The sequence below is a fragment of the Uranotaenia lowii genome, chromosome 2, assembly GCF_029784155.1.
Source record: "Uranotaenia lowii strain MFRU-FL chromosome 2, ASM2978415v1, whole genome shotgun sequence".
Lineage (NCBI taxonomy): Eukaryota > Metazoa > Arthropoda > Insecta > Diptera > Culicidae > Uranotaenia > Uranotaenia lowii.
In genome coordinates, this window is record NC_073692.1 from 189,657,367 (window position 1) to 189,679,154 (window position 21,788).

Genomic DNA, 21,788 nt, shown 5'->3' on the forward strand with positions numbered 1-21,788 from the left:
AAGTAGGACCTATTTTCGACATGGGTCAAATTACTATTAAAACCAGTTATTTTGCTTTTTCGAGCTTGTAAAATAGTTTTCACGTGTTGTATCATAGCTGTGAACATGTTTGTATTTGTAAAATTCATCACAGCTATGCAGCAAACCTCTTGAAAGTTAGCTCCAATAATGGCACATTCTTCTGAAATGGCCTTGATTCGGTCCAACTGTAAAAATAGTTTTAAATTACATCTTTTTTAATTACACTAGGAAAAATAGATTCTACACGTTTTAGATTGCGTATACTTTTAGAAATTTTTTGCTGTGTACTGTATTTAATTGTAATTAGGCTTATATAAAACCTTTCATGATAATACTTATAAACATTGTTCAGAAAATATTGTTTTGGACACATAGATGAAAAAAAATACAACACAATTTGATTTTTTTTTCTATTCGATTTGGCAAATAAGGTGAATAAAACCGGGCAAAATCTTGGCTTTTTTCAATGCAATCCAGGAAACTGGACCGGACCGAACTTTTGTTAAATTTTTACCTTAAATATCCGGGCAAACCCGGATAAAACTGGCAATCTAGCAACCTTAATTTAAGGCTTATCCAATTTCAAAACATCCTTCAAAGTTTGCTAATATCGGCCGAATATCTTCGGTTATATCCGGCACGGATATTTGACCGTCCCACCCTGTTAGTAAAAAAAGCTGGATAAAATTGAACACCCGGGAAGCCGTTGCTATCACTGTTAGGTAAGTTTCCAATATTCTATCTATTCGCCTGAAAACTAAGTGCAACTATTCGGTGAGCCAAATAGTCTTTAAACCAAAAGTCCTCTGTGAAGACTTCAACATCACACAAACGACGAACCCTATCCAAATCAAAGCTGGATGAAGTTGAGCTTCCCGGAAAACCGCCAGAATCACTACTAATATCTAGAAAAATCCACAAAATGCACCGCTTCAATTTTCCGTAGATCCAAAATGCGCCATCAGCTGGCGTCCTCGCGGAAAGCATCGTACCGATCGGCGTCGACTAGAGCTGAAAACGTTGATTGCGGATGCGAGAGCCAAAACTCCACGCGCTCCATCTTCTCGCGGGAGAAGCCGACAACGACGGCGACGTCGCGTTCTTACTGTCTCACTGGCGCGCGCGTCTCTGGCGTAGTTTAGTTGCGTGCAAGTGTTGGTGCTGTGGCGTCGGTGTGCGAACGTTTCGGCGCGGCGTCCCAAGTGCTATAAAACCGCAACGCCCCGATGAGTTCACTTTTGTTTTCGTTCGAGTGTGCGCCTATCTAGATAAGGAACCGGAGCTTCGGAGAGCTCTACAGAAGGTAGTGGATTATCTACTTTTTCTTAGTGCAGTGCCTTGTTAATATTTTCATCCATCTGGGATAGCTGATACGAGAGTGAACTCAAGGTAAGGATCTTCGTCCTGGATTGTTGCCGCGTGATGCTGATGGATTTGTGCTTTGGGGTTATTGTGAATGCAGTGAACATTTTTTAGTGATTTATGTGATTAAAGACAGTTATGCATTTCCTGGGACTGATGAACAAGCATGTTACATACGAAAGGACTAGCGAGTGTTTCCAAATGGACTCTGAAGGTTCGAAGTGACAGTCGATCGATTTTAATTATGAATGCCCAAAAAAACCTGAGTGGATGTATTAATATTTTACGATTGTGGATTACGGAATCGAACGGCAGGACAATAACGCGAAGAAATGTCTGAAGTGGCCTAAGGCAATGACGGTTTCGTAACCTAAAACACCGTGAATGGATTACCCAACCTCGACAAATCACCCAATCGATACACATTCGTTCGGGAAAGGAGTCCAACTTGGCTTAAATTACCCTTAAAGAGGAGCGAAAAAAAACCGCGTTGATCCAAAAACTTTTCGCTCAAACTATATGCAAAGCGGATGGGCAGCTCATTCAAGTAGTTTTTTTTTCGTTTCTGGCCAATAAACTTAAGTGAAGCAGGGTAAAATACTGATGATTATACTGGAAACTTTTTTTTTCGTGAGCCAGGCCTTCTGAAAAAAAAACTAGCTCAAAACTGGTTTTAATTTTATTGGGCGGATTCCGATGCAGAAAATACTTTAGTTGTTTTTGCTCAACCCACGCTTCGAGAAGTTGAAGGCACTGTGGCTGATGAATCAGAGAACATCCTCAATCGTTTTCTAAGAACATTTACAAAGTCGGTCTTCTGAATTCTCGAAGTGAGACAGCAAACCTGAAACACCTCAAACCGGCCGATGATAGAGCTAATGAAACTCTAATGAAAGTGAACTTTTGAAACGAAAGACTCGGTCGACAAACGGCTAAGCGAGGCTCATTAGCAACAACATTAGCGCATAAACTTGAATCTTGAAGTGTGTGATGAAAAAAAAAACCACAACAAACCTGAAAAAGTCAAACGATGATGAAAGTGATAAAATTTAATCTTTCAAGGACATCAACTTACCTTGTAGACGTCTCGCGCAACAGGCAATGCCACCTCACAACACAGCTCTAGCCCAAGCTCTTGCTCATTGATTAATGTTCATCTCATTCTGACAAATTGTCTTGAACTTTATAATCATCGTTGCATATGCGGCACATCATGAGTGATGATCGATTCGAACCTATTATACTAGTCAGTCAGCCAGTCATCTTGTGCCGGGATTGTCTTGTCCAATTCTATTCGCTATTCTTGTCGGATGAGTCTGAATTTGAATCTGTAGATTCTTGAATCGGTTCCTGTTTGACGTAATTTGCTTTTCAACTCGAGAAGATTCAATTTAAAATGGGTTTAGAAATCAATTTTATTGCATTTGTCAACACATTACGAACCCAATACGAGAAGATATTTCGTTTTTTTCGCTTGCACGTGTGTGCTACACTTTAAAGCCTAACGCTAATAATAGAAATTCAATGATGAAGCATAATTCGACTCATACTATATTTGTAGGACTTGGTCCAGTGGTTTCTGAGCAGTATTCGGGTCAAAAAGTTATCAAACTAAATTGCATGTAAATCAATAATTTTTTTATAAAAAAAATCTAAGTATCTTTCTTTTTGAAGTTCAATATGTATAAAAGACAGAAAAAATACTCAGTTAATATTCCGGTTGACATAATACAAATTGGCGAGCCATTCGTTTGACGTTTGCCATCGCTGCTAACAGTTTGTTGAGGTCTTTTAAAAGTTCTGCTTAACTAATGCCAAATATTTTTCGATTAGTAGAAGTTTTAGTGTGTTGGGAGGGTTCTTATCCTTGAGCACAACCTGAATGTTGTTAGCGACATACCACTCCATGGCCTTTTTTTCCATAATGGCAGGATGCCAAATCCAACCAAAACGGAGCCAAGTCTTGTTTCATCAGGAAACGCAGCAAAAGCTCTTGAAGACACTCTTTCACGTAAATTTTCTTTTCTGACGGTCTCGATTTCAACGAAAAAGTCACTTTTCAAGTCACAGGTACAGATAGCTGAACCAATTATTTCTTGGCAAACTTTGATAGTTTAATATGCTGCCACTTTTTCCCTTCCGGTTGCTGTTACTCTTGTCCCGGTGGTTGCAAAAAATCCAATGCCTACTTAGCAAATCTCTGTATTGAAAATGCGCTGAAAACTGTACTGTGCCAACGATGATATGATTGGAAAAGACTACTGGCATAAAGACTCGAGCTCATAAGCAACATGATGCATGTAGTTGTCAAGCGAAACAAGAAAAACATTTCATGGGATTATTCGATAGTTTATCCCAAAACCAAAAATTATAGTGAGAATCGAACTCACTGCTACATCTCATCTCAGTTTGCCAGTCCTACATATATCTTACCCAATGCACCAACGAATTTTGGTCTTCGACAAAGTTACTCAACGGAAAATTTCGTTCAAAGAATTTATAAATTTGCACAAAAACCATAACCAGGCTCGGTTCCACAGAAGATACAAAAATTATGTAAACTTTTCAGTACAAAATATTAAATTTTCCCATACAACCCTAAAAGTTCAAATTTACTCATGTAAACGTTACCTAAAAATTCTGCAAAAAATATGGATGAGTTTCGAACCAAAATGGAGCCCCAAGGTTTGAGAAATTAAAATATGACTCCGAATCGATACAGTCTATTAGTACATACTGCAAGCACATTTTACCCGTCTTTTTGGATAATTAAGCCTACCCGATTTCTGAAGATGTGTTTGTTACTCTGAGCTATGATTTAGTGCTTTTGATGAAATTCAACAATCATCAAGACAATGAAAGTGGCAGAGATACAATTAGCTGTCGGACAGCTTTGAAAGGTAAAATTTGACTAAAAAAATGCCAAATCTTATGAGATGTTACACATAGACTTTAAGGACAATAGGTCTTTTCTAGGTATTGGAGACTGGACGTTGTTTTTTGTCGCTGCGGTTTTTTGTGATTTTTGTATCTGTTTTTAAAAAATATGAAGGAACGGCGTTACGCACCCGGAACAAATGACCATCTACAGAATGCTATTCTTCAGTCAGATGAGTTGTCGGATCGAGCTCCAGTTACTTGTTCCGGATATTCAGATAAGTGGAATTTAGCATCGTTTTTAACTGGTAAAATTTTGAATTTACAGCAATTAGAATGAAAAGTAGAGATGGAAGAAAAAAATTTACAACTAAGCAACAAGTCATGAAATATTTCAAATGTCTATATTAGGGCCGTAGGAAGAACGGCCTCATGGGAGGGGGGGGGGGGGGAGGTGGGTTGGTTTTTATGACGATTTTTTCTAAGATATATTTGATCAAACAATGCACAAATTAAAAAACCAGAGAAATATGTCTTATTACTTTTTACTTAACTATTTATACGATCTTTTATCTCAAAAGTTTTATGTACTACATAAAAAATTTCGAAAATACATCGGAAAATCTGTAAAATGGTAAACTAGATTTGTATAAGGAATCCGTTAGTAACAAATTAGAGAACTTACTTTCATAAAAACTAGTCAATTTAGTTTATTATATTTGAACTAAGAATAATTTCATAAGAAAGCCTTCGATTTGTTAAAAAAAACTTATTCACTGCTCAAATTATATAATCTAAATCTACCAAACTCTTGCACAAATTCAAAGATTTTAACCATTAATAAAATTCTCAAAAGTGAAATTAATTGATTGAAGTTTTGTGATTCAAACCTGATACTTGCGATCTCGATCCAAATTCAAGTTTTAGTTTGAAATTTGGCTCTTTTTAAATATGCAATAATAATATTACCTAATTTGTAATACATGTTTCTTTATCAACAATTTTTTTTTTGTGAAAATTCTATTGATTTTTTTCTAAAATAAAAACTGACTGACTTTGGTTACAAATTGAAATTTCGAAATTGAAATCTTGCAATTTGAATTCCTTAACAAAATCTTGATGATTATTTATGAGCTAAATCTGAATTTCGAATATTAAATATGAATTCAGGTTCAGAATTCAGATACAGAATCAGTATTCAAAATTCAGATTAAGCTCATATATGAGTTAAAATAATCAACTTACTTATCATGAAATTTGAATTTTTGATCTTTTTGTGAGTTTCAATACGATTTCTGAAATGTAAAAAAACGATTTTTGAATTTAGATTCCAGATCCACATTTGAATATCATCCAAGAATTTTTTTGGCTCAAATAGATAATAAGTATGAGGAGACTCTCTAGAATGCTCACGTTTTTCGATCATACTAATAGTTTTTAAAATACACACGTTTATTACTAGCCCGGATTTTAAATGATCATAGCCTAAATATTGTGTTTTTTTTATTTGGAAAATAATCATTTTATTGCATTTAAGTTTCGAAAACTATGAATAAAATGAAAATTCAAAAACAAATTTTAATAATAATTTCAAAACACCATTTTAATTCCATTTTCTAATGGTGATGCGGACTATAAAAACAGAAAATGCAATTTACAATAGGGAACCAGAACCCTGAAATGAGTTTAATCTATTAAAAATTAGAGTCTAGGAATGAATTTCTATCGTGGAAATCTCTAGCAGAATTCTGAACCTGGTATTAGTTTTCGAGGTTTTGGCATCTGAGTAAAGATTGTAAATTTTGAATAACCTAACTCAATCATCAAAATTTGATTAGGAATTAACAAATTTGAGTGTAGTGTAGAACACCTTGCATGCCTGTCTGGACCATCATGGGGTTTTAACCCCCAACTTAACCCAAATTTCAAGTGGTTATTTATCAAAATCCTTTAAAAATTGTAGAAGTTGTGATTTTTTTACTACAACAGAAATGTTAGAATTTTTAATAATTTAACGAACCACACTGTACAGTAGATCGTAATAAATCTGCTATATACTGTCGTTCGTGAAACTTTTTTCAAAAAGTTAACATAACTTCTACAATTTTTAACCGATTTTGATAAATAACCACCCGAAATCTTTGTTTTAAATTGAAATTTTAGGTCCAGAGAAAATAGAATTTTTAAATGTTACCATCGATTCTTAAACCGTCGATGAAAACAAAATTTCCCTAAAAATGTGTTTGTAACGATTCTTTCGATCATAAATTCAAAAATATCATCAATACAGTTAATCATACGCAAAAATTAAGACATATGAGATCACGCGTCAATATGGATTCGTTAAGCAATTCCATTTTCGTATAATATTAAATTCTTAATTTCAATTCTCTTGCTACTAGGGTAACGGATTTATTTTTGACCATCTTGTATAGCTCTCTAAAAAGTAACTAATTATGAAAAAAAAAGTGTACTATAATGAGTGCCCGGGCTTAACTATATTTAAAAAAAATCATGATTAATTGCTTTATAAGAGAGCCATACAAGTTGGTAGAAAATACCGTTGCCCTATTTAATTGCTTAATTTGTTCAGGTAAAGATATTGTCAATTGCTTGAATTTTCAGACTTCTGCAAGAATGTGATTTGACAGATAAAAATCTCGCACTCACTAATACCACTGATAAACTGATATAACTCTGCACTACATTTCCATCAACCAAAGGTTCGTGTCTAAACTGCTTAATAAGTGATAAATGCACTGGATGTGATGGGGCGATAGCATTCAAAAATTACTCCACGTGTTCTAACGGCTCGTAGAAAAATATATAGAAGTTTCATAATTTACCAAGCATTTTTAGCCTACTTCAATTTTTCTGGGTGCAAAAGTATAAGTTGCTATGGTGTTCAATTTTTGTTTTGTTTTCCTCCCAGTGAAAAAAGTTCCCGATTTTTGGAATGTACTAGATTCATTGAGCTTTGAAATTTGAGGAACAAAATTTGAAACATGTCTACATATGAAAATCAATTCTTCATATTTAAAAAATACAATTCCATTAATTATGATATTAAAATTTAAAAAATAATTTTATTATATAAATGAATTAAAGTTTAACAGTTTTTAAGAATTAATTTAAGCAAATGAATAAAATTTTATTAGAGAATATACTTTTTAGGTCATCTGAAATTTCTTCAAATTTCCCCTTGGCATAAAATTTTCAAAAGATCATTCACTCTTCTTCAATAAGAATGGAATTGATAAGCTAGTTGGCGCCAGGAGCTCTGGGCGATGAATATTTTTCCCTACACAGGGGGAATTATATCAGCTTATCAGTGCTAATACCACAACCAAGGTGTGTATATATAGGAGGTGTAACGATATGTGAAATTCCCGATTCAGCCATTTTGCTACTGCGGAGTTCGTGGAGTTTGTTTACCAACAAAGCCCTCAGCTCAAGCAAATTTACCAATGTTTACAAACAAACTCACTGAATTTCACAGCGCTCTCCTCGCCTACTTACTGACAAAGTCAGAGAACCTTGTGATCTAATAACCTTGACTACACATTGTTCATGTAAACAATCATGTGCTAGAAGTTGAAAAGAGAGTATAAGTAAAAAGGACCAGCATCAGAGTTCAGTTATTACAAATTATTTCTCCCAAAAAAATGAACATTCATACGCACCGCTGCCATCTTCAGCGGAGTGCGCTGATTGCACCTATTTAGACCCCCATGCAAATAATTTGCGCGCAGTAAAATCTGTTCACTGACATATACAAAGTCAACGACACATATCGATATGCTTTACATCTTTAGATGAAATTGAATAAGCAAAATAGCGACTGGTATGTCTTTTCTTAATTTTTAGCTTATTTTTAGTAATTCGAAAAACGCACGAATAATGCTTGATTTGTTTTTTCCACTTACATTCTGGTACCGGAATGTACAGAATGTATTCTGATTTCTGTTCGTTTCTCTTCATATGTAGGTCGATTAATTTTCGTTATTAAACTCCTCGGTTCGCATTTCATAATAATTTAATTTTCGTTCAAAACAACAACGATTATGCCTTTTGGAAATGTGATTCGAAAATCCGAAGCGAGCAACGACTGATTTGAAAAACTGACACCGAATGTCTATGTGTGCGTCAGTGCAAAAATATTTCTGCGTGGAAATTATTTGCGCAGGAGTCTAAATGGGTGCAATTTCCGCAATATATGATCAAACAAATCTAAGGAAAACTTTATAAATAACAGTTTGATAAATGCTTATAATTCTAATTTTCGTTTAATACATTTTTTTTTTCAAATGCAATCAGTGAACTCGCTACAATAGATTTCCTTTAGAAGTTTCGTAAACTTAAATATGAGCTAATCGAAAAAATGTCATGCTATAAGTTTATACAAAAACAAACACGGAAACTAAGAGGAAAGTAATTATGTATTTTCAAATGAATGGGCTTCTCAATCTACCAAGCAGATTTAATCAATTTTGCTACCGTGTTATCACATCGCAATTATTAATGAATTTCATCTTTTTCTCGAACAATGCGCGTGGAGATTTGTGGAGGGATGTCGTACATCCGGTCTCGTTTGAGAATATCATCCACATGTGCTGCACTTCCCTTTCTCCTATCGACTACACCAGTGGTTTTCAAAGTGGTCCCTACCGCCCCCTTGGGGGCGTTGAGAGCAATCAAGGGGGCGGTGAGCTCAATGTTGAAATTTGGGGGGCGTTGGAAGGGCACAGGGTGGCGGTGAGGTCGTAATTAAAATTTTCACAAATCACGAAACAACGTAGATTTGTAATAACAACGAAGAAGTTCGATGCAAAAAATGAAATTACGTTACAAAACTAGACATCAGGTTTAAGACTAAAACATCTTTGATTTCACAGAGCTGCAATCAAATTTTGGTTCCAGTATCGCAATGATTATTTTTAGATGTAAGTGTAGGAACTAAAAGTTATTTTATATTGTCACTAAATTTGTATTCGCTCTACATGTGGATCTTGTTTTGTAAGATTGTTTTGGGTTATACTTAAACAACAATAATTTAAGATGGCAATGCTTCATTTTCTTTAAAATTTAGGCTTGGTCTCAAAAAATCTGCTAAATAGAAAATACCTTAAAAAAATCTGTATAAAAAGGCGTCATCTGTGATTTAGTGATAGATTTTTTTGAGAGAAAATATGTAAGAATAATTTTAGATAAGAGAATTTTTATTTTAAGGTATTTGTTCATCTCTATTTCAATCGATTCAAAAAATCGATTGTGCATCTGCCATGGATAAGCTTTTAATCTTTTCGGTTATCACTAACATAGCCTCGATTCAGCTATTAGAATCTAATTTTAACTTTAAGGCCCGTGAATGCTGTATAACTTGGAACAGGAATCAAATTCAAATATCAAGAAGTAATACTATTCTTACGAATAGAAAATTTTGTTTTACAAAATTTAAGATATATGATTGGATATCAAAATAATTAATTAATTTAAGTAAGTGTCTAGGAAACTTTACATAGAATTAATTGTTTACTGGAGGTTTGTAGCAATATGAGGCACTTAGAGCCAAAAGGGTATAACTTCAGGTTGCCAGATTGCTCGGTTTCATTCAGATTTGCCCGGATATTTAATGAAAAATTCGACAAAATAAAAACCAATTGTGTTGTTAAAATTTTTATTTATGCGTACAAAAACATTTTTTTTTGAGCAAATTTTTTGGAAATAATCACGGAAAGTTTTTTAAATGCCTAAAATACGATTAAAAACTGCTGATAAATTATGACGGAAATTTGCTTTTTCAAGTTTTTTTTCTTGATTTTTCGTTAAGAAATTCCTGGGTTTTGTCAAAATTTTCCTGAATATTATCCGGGTTATTGGTCGACAATTTCGAAATCAAATGCCCGGATTTTGCCAGATTTTTAGATAAAATATCCCGCGTTTGTCCGGCTTGGGTACGTGCTGGGAAAGTTTAGGCAATCTTAATATAAGTGCATAAAAGCTAATTTTGAGAAAACACGCTTTTAATTAGTTATGTTTGGTCATTTTCATATATTTTTCAAAAAATTGCATTTTTCTTTCAAACTTAAAAGTGTATAAATTCAAAAAATCCAAATTTGACCATTTTTAAACTTATAATACCCCCTACCCTTTTGGCTCTGAGGGCTTCATCTAAATTTGAATGAGTTTTGAATTTAGCCTTACAACAGCATCAAGCCAAAAGCTAACGATTTTTCGACGATCCAGATTTTCATTTTTTAATAGATTTTCTGAAAATTGGCCCAGGGGGGCGTCAAGCTTGAAAATTTTGAAAAGGGGGCGGTGAGTGAAAAAAGTTTGAAAACCACTGGACTACACGGACTTGGCCAGCGTCGTTATTGGTTCATTTGAAATTAGGAAATTCTCAAAAGTGTACAGAGAGATTGTGATGCTTATTCGAAGCACCTTTCATTTGGTTCAGCAATCTCAAGCTCAAGTTCAATAGGTCTTTTCTAAGTACCTACTATCTGGAAATTTATTCGACAAGATTAGTGTTTTGATACTTAACACGTTCGTCGCCATGGGACCCATATTCGTGTGACGGGTGTATTTCCTGGGAGGCCCCGTCACATCAAAAAACGGGTGACACTCTCTTACCCAAGTTATCCGCTCAGTTTAGCCACACGTTGCAAATTAAGAAGTTCTCCCTCTTTATTTTCTCGCTCCGAGAATTTCTTTGGGTCCAGCTAGTAAAACTACCAAAATGAGCGTGTTAAACGCTCTAGCACTAGAGGCTCATAAAAGTAGCCTTAAAGAAACGAGGCGTTAACAGAAAAACAATTATTAATCAACAAAACTAAAAGCATTTTCGACTTAACTCATCACTGGATTAAAAAAGCACGAAGTCACTCCTTCCATTATCACCCAGCTTAAATCCACTACTTTTCAGAAATGTTACACCATATCGATCTGGCTCTGGTATGAGTAAAGTAGTTGAACGTCTTATTGTCAGCGATTGGGACAATCCGCCGGAGAATGGCACTCGTCGTTGAGGGCTAAAGATTATAATGAAATTGCCAAGTAGCTTTTTAACCGGTACCACCAAACCAATTGACTTTCCGTCATTTCGTGATTGTCTACTTACGGCGCAGCCGGTGTGACTTTAAGTGACGTTTCGGGCTTGATACAACGTAAAACTTTGTATCTACCTATTATATGTAGATGTTTGGTTAAGTTGTTGTTATTGTTTTGCATAAGAAGTGGAGCAGTCTCTAAGAAGCTTTGGAGCCCCTTCAGGTTTGCAAAATGAAACCTATTTTCTATTGGCCGGGTGCGAGGGAAGTTTCGTAAATTGACAAATGGTAGTAGCCGCTCGCAAGTGCCAAGATAAAAAGGCCTTTTGTGTACTGCTGTGTTGTTGTTTAGCTGATTAAGTCCCAGCCTCCTTAGATTTGCACTCGAAGGTGGTCGAGATGCTTAAGAAGAAGCAAAAAAAAACACCGTTGTGCCATGGACGATGCCGACGATGATGCTTCTCCGATGGGAAATTCTCAAAACCATCATCAATTCTGAACAGCCGCGCACCAAAACGCAGCATCCCTCTAGACATCTTCGTCGAAGTCGTCGACGACGTAATTTGAGAGCTAGAAGAAGTTTTTGTTCGCATTCAGCAGAAAAGAACATCGAACGTCGACCAAGTTGTCATTAATCAAGTGGTTTTTATAGATCCGCCTTTTGATTTACAGCTTACCGGTCTCTATGTAGCCACAAACACTTTCGGTGGTCCGTTTAAGCGGTTAGGAGAGACAGGAGAAAACGGAGGAGACTCTATGGATTATATTTGCCTTTTGGAGTAGCGCAGCCAGTTTAAACCACGAGGAGCAGCACCCAGAAGCTCACGCTATCTTCGGCTAAATTTGCCTCTTTTTTTTGCAATCTCTTAAGTCAAGTGATAAAGATGCTGCTACCCTGTGGTGCTGCTAAACACGGTGATCGTCCAAAGGTTCAGAGAAGACACACACAGGCACCCATGTTGCTTGACCGGATTCTCCAGGCGCATACGCATACGACGACGGCGAACACAAATCGGCGGTGCGCATCAACCAAGCCATCGCGTCGCCGTTGAATGCCAAGCGCGAGTCCTTGAAATTCCACACCCCATCATCCTCGCAGCTTCTGGTTAAGCTTAACAGCACGCGTTGTTTTCGGTTTTTTTTTTCAATTTCGAAGATAATTTGAAGTCCGTGGTCCGGGGGATCTTCAGTTCAGACAGAGCTGTACTCGGGAAGGTCGCCGGATGAACCTCATGGTAATTTTTGGGTGGTAAAGACCGGTATTTGTTGCTACACCAGACAACAGCCAACGTCAATACGCAAATTCCATCCAAAAACCTTAAAGTTCGGCTGCGTTCTGCGTAGCTGCCTACTGGCTGTGGGCTAGGCTGTTAAGTATCCAGTTTTTGGTCAAATTTTAACACCCCGGCCCCCGAAGAACGAAAACATCAACCAACAGGTGTGGATAGATCGATGGATTGTTGGATGGAAGAAGGTTGAGAAATTTTGGGCGGCTGCTGTTCGATGAGAGCTTCTGTAGAAGTTGCCAACATTAGCATTTATGGCATTGATTTGAATTTTTAAAACCTGAAGTGTGATTTTTTCACCACTCCACAACGACTGATGGATGGTTTAAGTTTGTTTGTCTGAATCGAACAAAAATACCATTACCAGATACCGAGGTGGAGTTCTTGATGGTTTGTCGTAAGCAAACAAGACTGATGGTTTGGAAACGGGGAGAAAAGGTGTGAATTTTTGGACATAAGAACTGGTTGATGCGAACATTTTGTATCGGTAACACATCCTTTACCGGAGTCATAAATGGGTGGTCAATATTGTAATTTGTTTCATTAGCATTGGGTTGGTTCAACCAATTTCATCATTCCTGCAGCATACTAAATAAGAGCCTCTTGAATTTAAATTTGGTAGAAACACTGATGAAGGTAGAACAGTTTAAATTAAAAATAGTAACGTAACGATCTCAGTTCAGAAATTCTTGAAAAAAATTGAGAAAATCGATACATGACTAGGGGATTTTTTTTTAAACCTGAGTCACTTTTGTTGACGGATATTAGATTTTTCCCACTCCTACAAGTACCCATTTGGCGTTTTTTCTAGTCAACCTAACGCTCATTAGGTGTACTGTGTATTCACCCAATCGATCATTCAGTCTTACATGTAGTTACCGTACTTTCCTTCAAAATATTCTTCCCCTTTTAAAAATTCAATTTAAGATATTTTTGGTAGAATATGGTTTACAACGCATAGAAAAGATAAAAACTCAGTTGGATAAATCTACACCCACAGGTCAGCCTTTACGCAAAGCCGTATTAAGCCATCGGAGGCAATTTTTCTCGGGGGCCCTATGAATTGATTTCTTTTTTCTTATGCCATCTCAGAGGACTCATAATTTTTTGAACATACGAAGGAACTGAAAATGAGTTCAACATAATGCCTTCAAATAACCATTATGTCTCGTAGAAGGCAGTTTCTGGTATCTTCAAACAATAATTGTAACACCATCACGCGCAAACATCGTGGAACAACTAATCAATATGGTTAACTATGATAAAAGACAAGAAAAAATAAGAAGAAAGAGACAAAATGGCTTTGGTAGCGCAGATTTTTAAGGTTGTTGCTGATTGTTTGTTTTGGTTTGGCTTTCCGGTGGAAAAAGACGGAAATGGCTAAAGAAGCGCAGATTTCTAAGGTTGCTGCTGCTGATTGTTTGTTATTATATGACCTTCCGGTGGATAAAGACGGAATGGATTTGGAAGCGCAGATTTTCGGGCAACTTCTCCTGATTGTTTATTTTGATTTTGCTTTCCGGTGGAAAAAGACGGAATGGCTTTGGAAGCGCAGATTCTTAAGACTGTTGTTGCAGTTTGTTTGTTTTGGTTTGGCTTCTCGGTGGAAAAAGGCGGAATGGATTTGGAAGCGTAGATTTTCAGGCAGTTTCTACTGATTGTTTACTTTGATTTGGCCTTTCGGTGGAAAAAAGGAATTGGATTAGGAAGTGTAGATTTTTAAGGCTGCTTCTGCTGATTGTTTGCTTTGATTAAGCTTTCCGGTGAAAAAAATACGGTATTGGCTTAGGAAGTACAAATTTTTAAGGCTGTTGTTGCTGATTGTTTATATTGATTTGGACTTCCGGTGGAAAAAGACGGAATATCCTTGAAAGCGCAGATTTTTAAGGCTGCTGCTGCTGCTGCTGGTTGTTTGTTTTGGTTTGGCTTTCCGGTGGAAAAAAGCGGAATTGGCTAAGAAGCGCAGACTTTTAAGGCTGCTGCTGCTGATTGTTTGTTATGATTTAGCTTTCCGATTGAAAAAGATGGAAATGCTTTGGAAGCGCAGATTTTTAAGACTGTTGTAGCTGTTTGTTTATTTGTTTTCTCGGTGGAAAAAGACGGAATGAATTTGGAAGCGCAGATTTTCAGGCAGCTTCAGCCGATTGTTTAATGTGATTTGGTCTTCCGGAGAAAAAAAAAAGGGAATTGGCTAAGAAAGCACAGATTTTTAGGCTGCTGCTGCTGATTGTTTGTTTTGATTTGGTCTTCAGGTGTAAAAAAAAACGGGATTGGCTTAGGAAGCGCAAATCTTTAATATTCAATTCTTTTTGGGAAGGCTGTTTCTAAGAAAAATATCAAATTATTCCGGTTCTCGTAAACAGACACAGAGCGACAAAAAAAGCACAGTTTAAGAAAGCTGTTGCTAAGAATGTTTTTGGATTGTTCCGACTCTGGTAAAAAAAATAGAGCGACAGGAAAAGCCCAGATTGGGAAGGCTTTTGTGAAGAATATTTTCGGATTTTATGAAGAATATGTAGAAAATAAATAAAATTTTCAAAATTTGAAAAATTTTTGCAGAGAATGGAATGTAGTATTGAGTTGAGGGATATTTGATAGATATATAAAATGTTGTATTTTAGAAAAACAAAAGTCTGTAAATAAAAGAATCTATTGAGAATAGAGGTGAGAAGGAATGTAGGGATGAGATAAATGATGTACAGAATATAAACCAAATTTAATTAAAAATAAAACAACACTGCAACACGGCAACACTGAAGATAAATAAAATAAAATAAATGCCTGCGGTAACGTTTGTTATTTTGGCAACACTAGACAAAACAAACCAAAAAAAATAGTCAATGATCTATTCTTGTGAGTGACAGACGTGTCTGAGTGAATCTCTAAATTGAGATTCACGAGAATCGTAGAATCACGACACTGAACTCAGGACATTTCTACAGCAGAGGATAATAATAAATAGTACAAAACTTTGGTTCAATAAGCTGGAAAAGTTTCAATTGTAATTTTAAATCTTATACTGAATTTGGAAAACTCAGTAATGCCAATTCCACAAATCCACAAAGCAAACACAATCCACACAAATCCACAAAGCAACTACAATAGTTTTTTATATTCTTGTTGTTTTTCTCAACATTGATTATAGGAAAGAGGGATAATACCCAAGTAACCAAAAGTCACATAGCTACTTAATCTTGTACGTTTTAAGTTCACATTTCGCTGAGTAAAAGGTACCTGAGAGAAATAAAATCCGTTTTCCTTAAGTGCTTCATTTGGACTTCTGAACGAAAATAAAAAGTCTAAACAAGTAGCATATAACATATTTGTGCGTTCTAAGTATCTTAAAAAGTTCGGATATCAACTCGGCTTATCGTGCTTCGTTACGAACTTTATGCGAACTATTTGATTCCATGCGGAACTTCTTACGAACTTTTTGGTTCCTTGCGGAACTTCTTACGAACTTTTTGGTTCTATGCGGAACTTCTATGGAACTTCAATGCGAATTGAGTTGTGTCAAAATTTTCAAATGGTTTGTTTACATTCTCTTAAAAAAAATTTCGAAAGCATTCTCAATTTGTGAACAAAAATGGATTATTTACAAAAAATAAGAAAGAATGGTTTGCTTTATTACCGTCGCCGGCTATTGGAACAAAATGGAATGAGAAAAGAGAACTTTTAATTAGTAAAATATTCTCATAATATTGAGAATATTTTACTAATCAAAAGTCAAATTTCAGCACCAGCTTTCCTTGAACCAGAGTTGTCAAACACAAACTCTTTAGTTTTGGAACATTCTTAATTGGTAACAGTTCGATCTATCATGCTCATAAGTTTTCCCAAAAAAGTTGCATTATCCCTACTTCGATGGTGAATTGGACAAAAAAGGGTGGAGGAAGAAACATAAATAAAGTAAAAATTATTTGGAAAATGCATATTTATCAGCGATTGTATATTATTAGGTTAATTACATATGAATATTCACTATCAGACTACATTTCATAGTTTTTACGATTTCGCATTAGTAGAAACATAGTAATTCCGATTCTTCTTGTTTCCCTTTTCAATGAAAGTAACTCTCACAGCAACATTAACGACACATCCAGCACCTAGTACATTCTAACAAACATCAAAGGCAGATTATTTCGACGGGAAGTTCATTGATGGACACTTAGGAAATGTGGGTCGATTGAGCTCATCATTATTCCAACGTTGAATGCGAGAATTTGCCGTAATAATTGATAATTTTTTGTAAAGAAATGAATCCAACTTAGATGAAATTTCAGGGACTAGAAAGGGAAAATTGATGTTGAAAAACATGCGAAAAAAAATTCGCCTTGTCTCCCGGTGAGACTTGAACCCACATCTTGCGCCTCTCCGGGGCCCATGTATTAACATTCTACTACAGGAGACCAACCTGGCGTATGAATATTATACTGGTTGAGTGTCGATGTCTATCGGAATGAAGGGAATAGTTCTCCCATGTGATCATAATCATTTTTATGGGGTGGGGGGGGGATGGGAATAGAAATAGACCAAGAAAAATGATTATGATCACATGGGAGAACTATTCCCTTCATTCCGATAGACATCGACACTCAACCAGTATAATATTCATACGCCAGGTTGGTCTCCTGTAGTAGAATGTTAATACATGGGCCCCGGAGAGGCGCAAGATGTGGGTTCAAGTCTCACCGGGAGACAAGGCGAATTTTTTTCGCATGTTTTTCAACATCAATTTTCCCTTTCTAGTCCCTGAAATTTCATCTAAGTTGGATTCATTTCTTTACAAAAAAAGTTTCGCTGACTGAATGTTTGAGTCAAGACCCATCTTTGGGTCACAGTTTAAAAATATAATTGATAATTTTCTTCAATTTTGTTTTCTTTGGTTTCAGCCAATCTAAAATGTACATGAAACGTGTTTTAATTTAGGAAAATATAAAAAAACTAGAAACAAATTAAAACTTCCTCATCTAGAATCTATTTCTGCAGTTTTTTAAAATTGGATTGTTTTGTAACAGAAATTGCAGCGGATTGTTCACGGCCCACATATTTAGGTATATTCCTTTTCTGAACTGCAAATTAACATTATACATTGAGATACATATGTTACAAAAAAGAATTCAGTTCGTGCACTTACGTTCAAATTTAAATGTGGATACGACTTACACGGATATTATCTATTCATGGTGAGCAAAATTGAGGCAAGGATAATTTGTTTCGTACGGCAGTCCTCGTTTCACAACTCCTGTTTATACTTTTTGAAGCTGATTGTTTACTATTTTTCATCGCGCCTACTTTTAAAAGGATAACCCGTAAATTATTTCAAATATATTTTTAAATACAATTGAATCAGAAAACAGCCATGGTTCAAAGGTAACGTGCTCAGCTTTCATTCCACAGGTTCAGGTTCAAATCTCCATGCAGGAAAATTTTTCAAGTAAGTTTAAAATTGTTGAAAATAGAAACAAATATAAATAGTAATAAAGATTAAAGCAGATCCGAATTCAAAGTAAAAAAGTAACGCTTTATTTTTGCAAGATTTTTTTTTTTCAAAGCTTCATTTGAAGCTGAGTAGCCTTCTACTCAGCTTTGTTTATGGAACTTGAAAGTATCAATAAGAACTTAAAATTTCAGTAGAACGCTATAAAGCCTTCAATCAGGGCTGAGTAAGCTTCTAAAAGACCATTCTATGGAACTTTTGGTTACTTGGGTATACTTATACATATTCTATTGAAGTAAACATTCTAGATTGCTCAATTTACTTTATTTTATTTCCAGCAAAGCTCTAGGAAACTCATAATTTCGAATAATTTTTCATGTTTTTAAACTTTCTCTGATATTTTTTTTTGAATTTTAATGTTACCTGATTTCCACCCCGAGAGTTGATTTAAAAAGTCTTTTATTTGATTCAAGAAAACATGAAGCTTTCTATAAATTGTATATTTATAAAGTTGCTCATGAATGATGTATGTTTTCAGTTATCCTGTTATTTTACATGACGTTCATACTTAATGAAAAAAAGATATGATTTTTTTAAATTTTACATCTTCTTTCTTCAAAAACTAATATTTACTGTTATTTATTTAAATTTCGACAAAGCTGAGAAAAGGTGATTCCCGCCACCGCAAAATTCGTAACATTTTTTCAAGTGTAGAAAATATTTCAAAGTCATACCTAATGTTTGATTAGGTGGAACCTCCCAGATGAATTACTGATTCAATAATTACGAGAAAGCGATGTATTCAATACTTATTCCAGATTCCCCGGATCTTTTTGGACATGCCCAGGTTTTTCAAAGTAAAGCAATCGACGGTTGCCAGAATATTGTTGACAAAAGTTCGTATTTTTTTCACATTAAAAAGAAACAGAAAATTCAAATTCTGCTAAAATTTTTCAACAAGGTGTCCAAGCATTATCTAATTTAGGGTTCTTGGGAGTTAAAAAATGTAACGAAAGCTACTGACGCGTTCGATAAAAAAAATGAAAATTCAAGTTGTTTTTCCTCATTTTCTTGATTTTGTTTTTCAAATAATCACTGGATTCTGCTTGGATTTAGTGTTGAAAAATTCAAACTCAAATGTCCAGATTTTATATTGAAAAAAAGAGTCCTGATTTGATCAGTCAGCTTAATTTCGGGAAAATTTTTGCAAGAGGCTCCCTTAACTTATATTGCAGTGAACCTATTCAAGATTTTGTTTCAGGGGACCCCTTTTGGTGTTATAATTCCAGTTTCGTTTTCCTTCGTTTCTAGAACTTTAAAAAAAGTATGATTGAATTATTGTTAAACGCCGGGGCGGGTCAATTGCCCTCCATCTCACGCCCCCCCCCTTAATCCGGCGTTGCCTTTAATCTAATCATGATATCTCGATATTAAAACGTAATTTGCATGAGATGTATACACGATTCATAATACACTCTGTGATCTTGGCCTTTGATCGATATGGAGTAACTATTCAAGAAGTAAATGAGTTTAACATTAGATAATGAAAGTATATAGTGTATAATATTTTGATGAGCTTTCGATTAGTGTTACACTAAATTTCTTTCATAATGTGCAAACTTTTAGCATAAATTATCCGACGACATATCTGAAAAGCTTCTTCACTTTTCAGTTGTTATTTATTGTTCAAATCAATTTAAATTTGAAGAACTTTACTTATTATAGTTAAAATACATGAATATGTACTCGGAATAAATGAGTCATAAGAAGCAGGAATAAATAATTTCTAGACACCCACCCATTATTTCATTACTCACCCATTATTTTATTGAATGTTTTTATTAGAAACCACTCCCCACTCTCTACAGCTAGTAGCACAAATTATTATTATTGTAATTGGAAAAAAATAAACCTTATCTGAAGTCCGATAAGTCATCCATTGAAGAGCTTAATTAAAATGCCGGAAATGGTCAGAAGCATGTCACTCAATTAGTGGTAGCTAGCTGTTGTATCTTTTGTTCAAAGAATAAAGATCAATTTTGACACAATAATCACCATTGATGGAAGATATCGATTGTCTCTTTGTTCGACGATCTACAGGGCCGTTCGATTGATCTGCGAAAAGTGCCATCACCTGTCTTCTCATCTCGTCACAACAATCTTAACCCCTAAGCCCCCAAAGTACCTTCGATTGTGGCAGATTCTCTGCTTGGGGCTTCCTTATTCGACAGAAATCCCACCCCCACAATCTGCTTGAAACCTGTTTACTACATGATCAGATCAATGGTGGAGACTCACCGTGATCATGTCAATGATCGTCAATCTTTAACAGGTACCTGTATCTTCTTTGTAAGTAGATTGATACAACAATGCAGCACTTTTTTTGTATGTGCCTTCTGCCTTAGAGAAGGAAAAGATAGTTACCCGCGGATTAGATTTCCAGTGTAGAGGTCCGTTCTGTCTGAGGGACGACGATGGTTGTGATCTCTATCGAGTTGGGAGTTATTGCCATTTTATAGTTACTTGTTTGTTCCTCTTCCCATGACAAATGGTTTGGCGTAGAACAACTCCGCCGAAGGCTGTCGGGCATTTGTTGGATCAAACAGCTTTTTTTTATCTGTGTACGAGGATGCAATCAAGTTAAGGTCCAAATGTGTTAATTAGCTGCTTCTTCGTTTTTTTTCAGCAACATAAAACCTGATACGACAATTCCGATTTTGTCAGTCATTTCATTGTTGCAGGGTTTTTTTCTTCTTCCAATAAAAGACCTTACAGGGATTAGAAAACTTGGAAACTCGTTTCGATTGGAAGAATTTGCTCTTCAAGCGGTTGTTAGAACCCGTTTGATGTCTGACTTCGCGTATTGCTTGCTGAGAATTGCGCTGTCCGATCGTTGAAACGGTTCTTAAATGTCAAGAGATGAGCAACCTCCAAAGGCTGCGCGTGGTAATAATTGGCACCAAACAGGATCTTCGAATCGAATGCCTTAAAGGTATGGAACATAAGGATGCGATTGATGGAGAAAAACGTTTGTTACATTCGTTGCGCCTGAATTCGCACGTCTGGGGTTCCATGGTGAAAGTTTCTGGGAGTCGTTTTTAGTCCCAGAGTCGATTTTTGGCCAAATGTTTTTTTTAGATAACACTAAGTTTCGACTTTTTATGCATTTTTTTTAAAGAATTTGGCGTCAATATTAAATTGCAATTTTCCCAATTTCCTATGGTTTCCACTTAGGAGATTTTGAAGTTAAAAAATTGAAACTTTGAAGCGAGCGCCGATGTGGTCTAGCGGATAGGCTGGCGCGAGTCTGGTTTTGGCAAGCCAGGCGTACTGAGCAAATTTTCATCACAGAATCTGTGTCACAGAACACAGAATTTTATAAATATTCAGAGATTTCACCGTATTTGAAAATTTGGAAAGTTTTCAAAAATTGAATTTTTATGTCCATATACCTTTTGGATTAATATCTTTGAATTGGAAAAGTATGATAAAATTAGTAAATGCTTTATTTTGCTTAATTAATATGTAAAAGAAGGAGCAATTTGACATAAAATTTGAATAAAATTTGGCCGGAATAAATATCAATTTATTCTTTTGTAGCCGTTTTCTACACAGTACTGCTGGTAACCTCATTCGCCATCTTGTTCCACCACTTTTCCATTTGAGCGGTTCTGGTTCTTCATGGTTCTGCCACATTTCTTCAGTTTGCCCTTAACTATTGCCCAATATTTCTCGATGGGACGAAAATCC

General features: G+C 35.5%; 1 protein-coding gene across 1 annotated transcript in view; it reads left to right on the forward strand.

The window, feature by feature from the left end:
- Positions 1 to 1,250: 1,250 nt before the first annotated feature.
- Positions 1,251 to 21,788, forward strand: part of LOC129744595 (uncharacterized) — a 49,272-nt gene continuing 28,734 nt past the window's right edge. The window contains exon 1 of the mRNA XM_055737212.1: positions 1,251 to 1,410. The gene's annotated coding sequence lies outside the window, so the exon portion shown is untranslated. The remainder of the gene's footprint in view (positions 1,411 to 21,788) is intronic.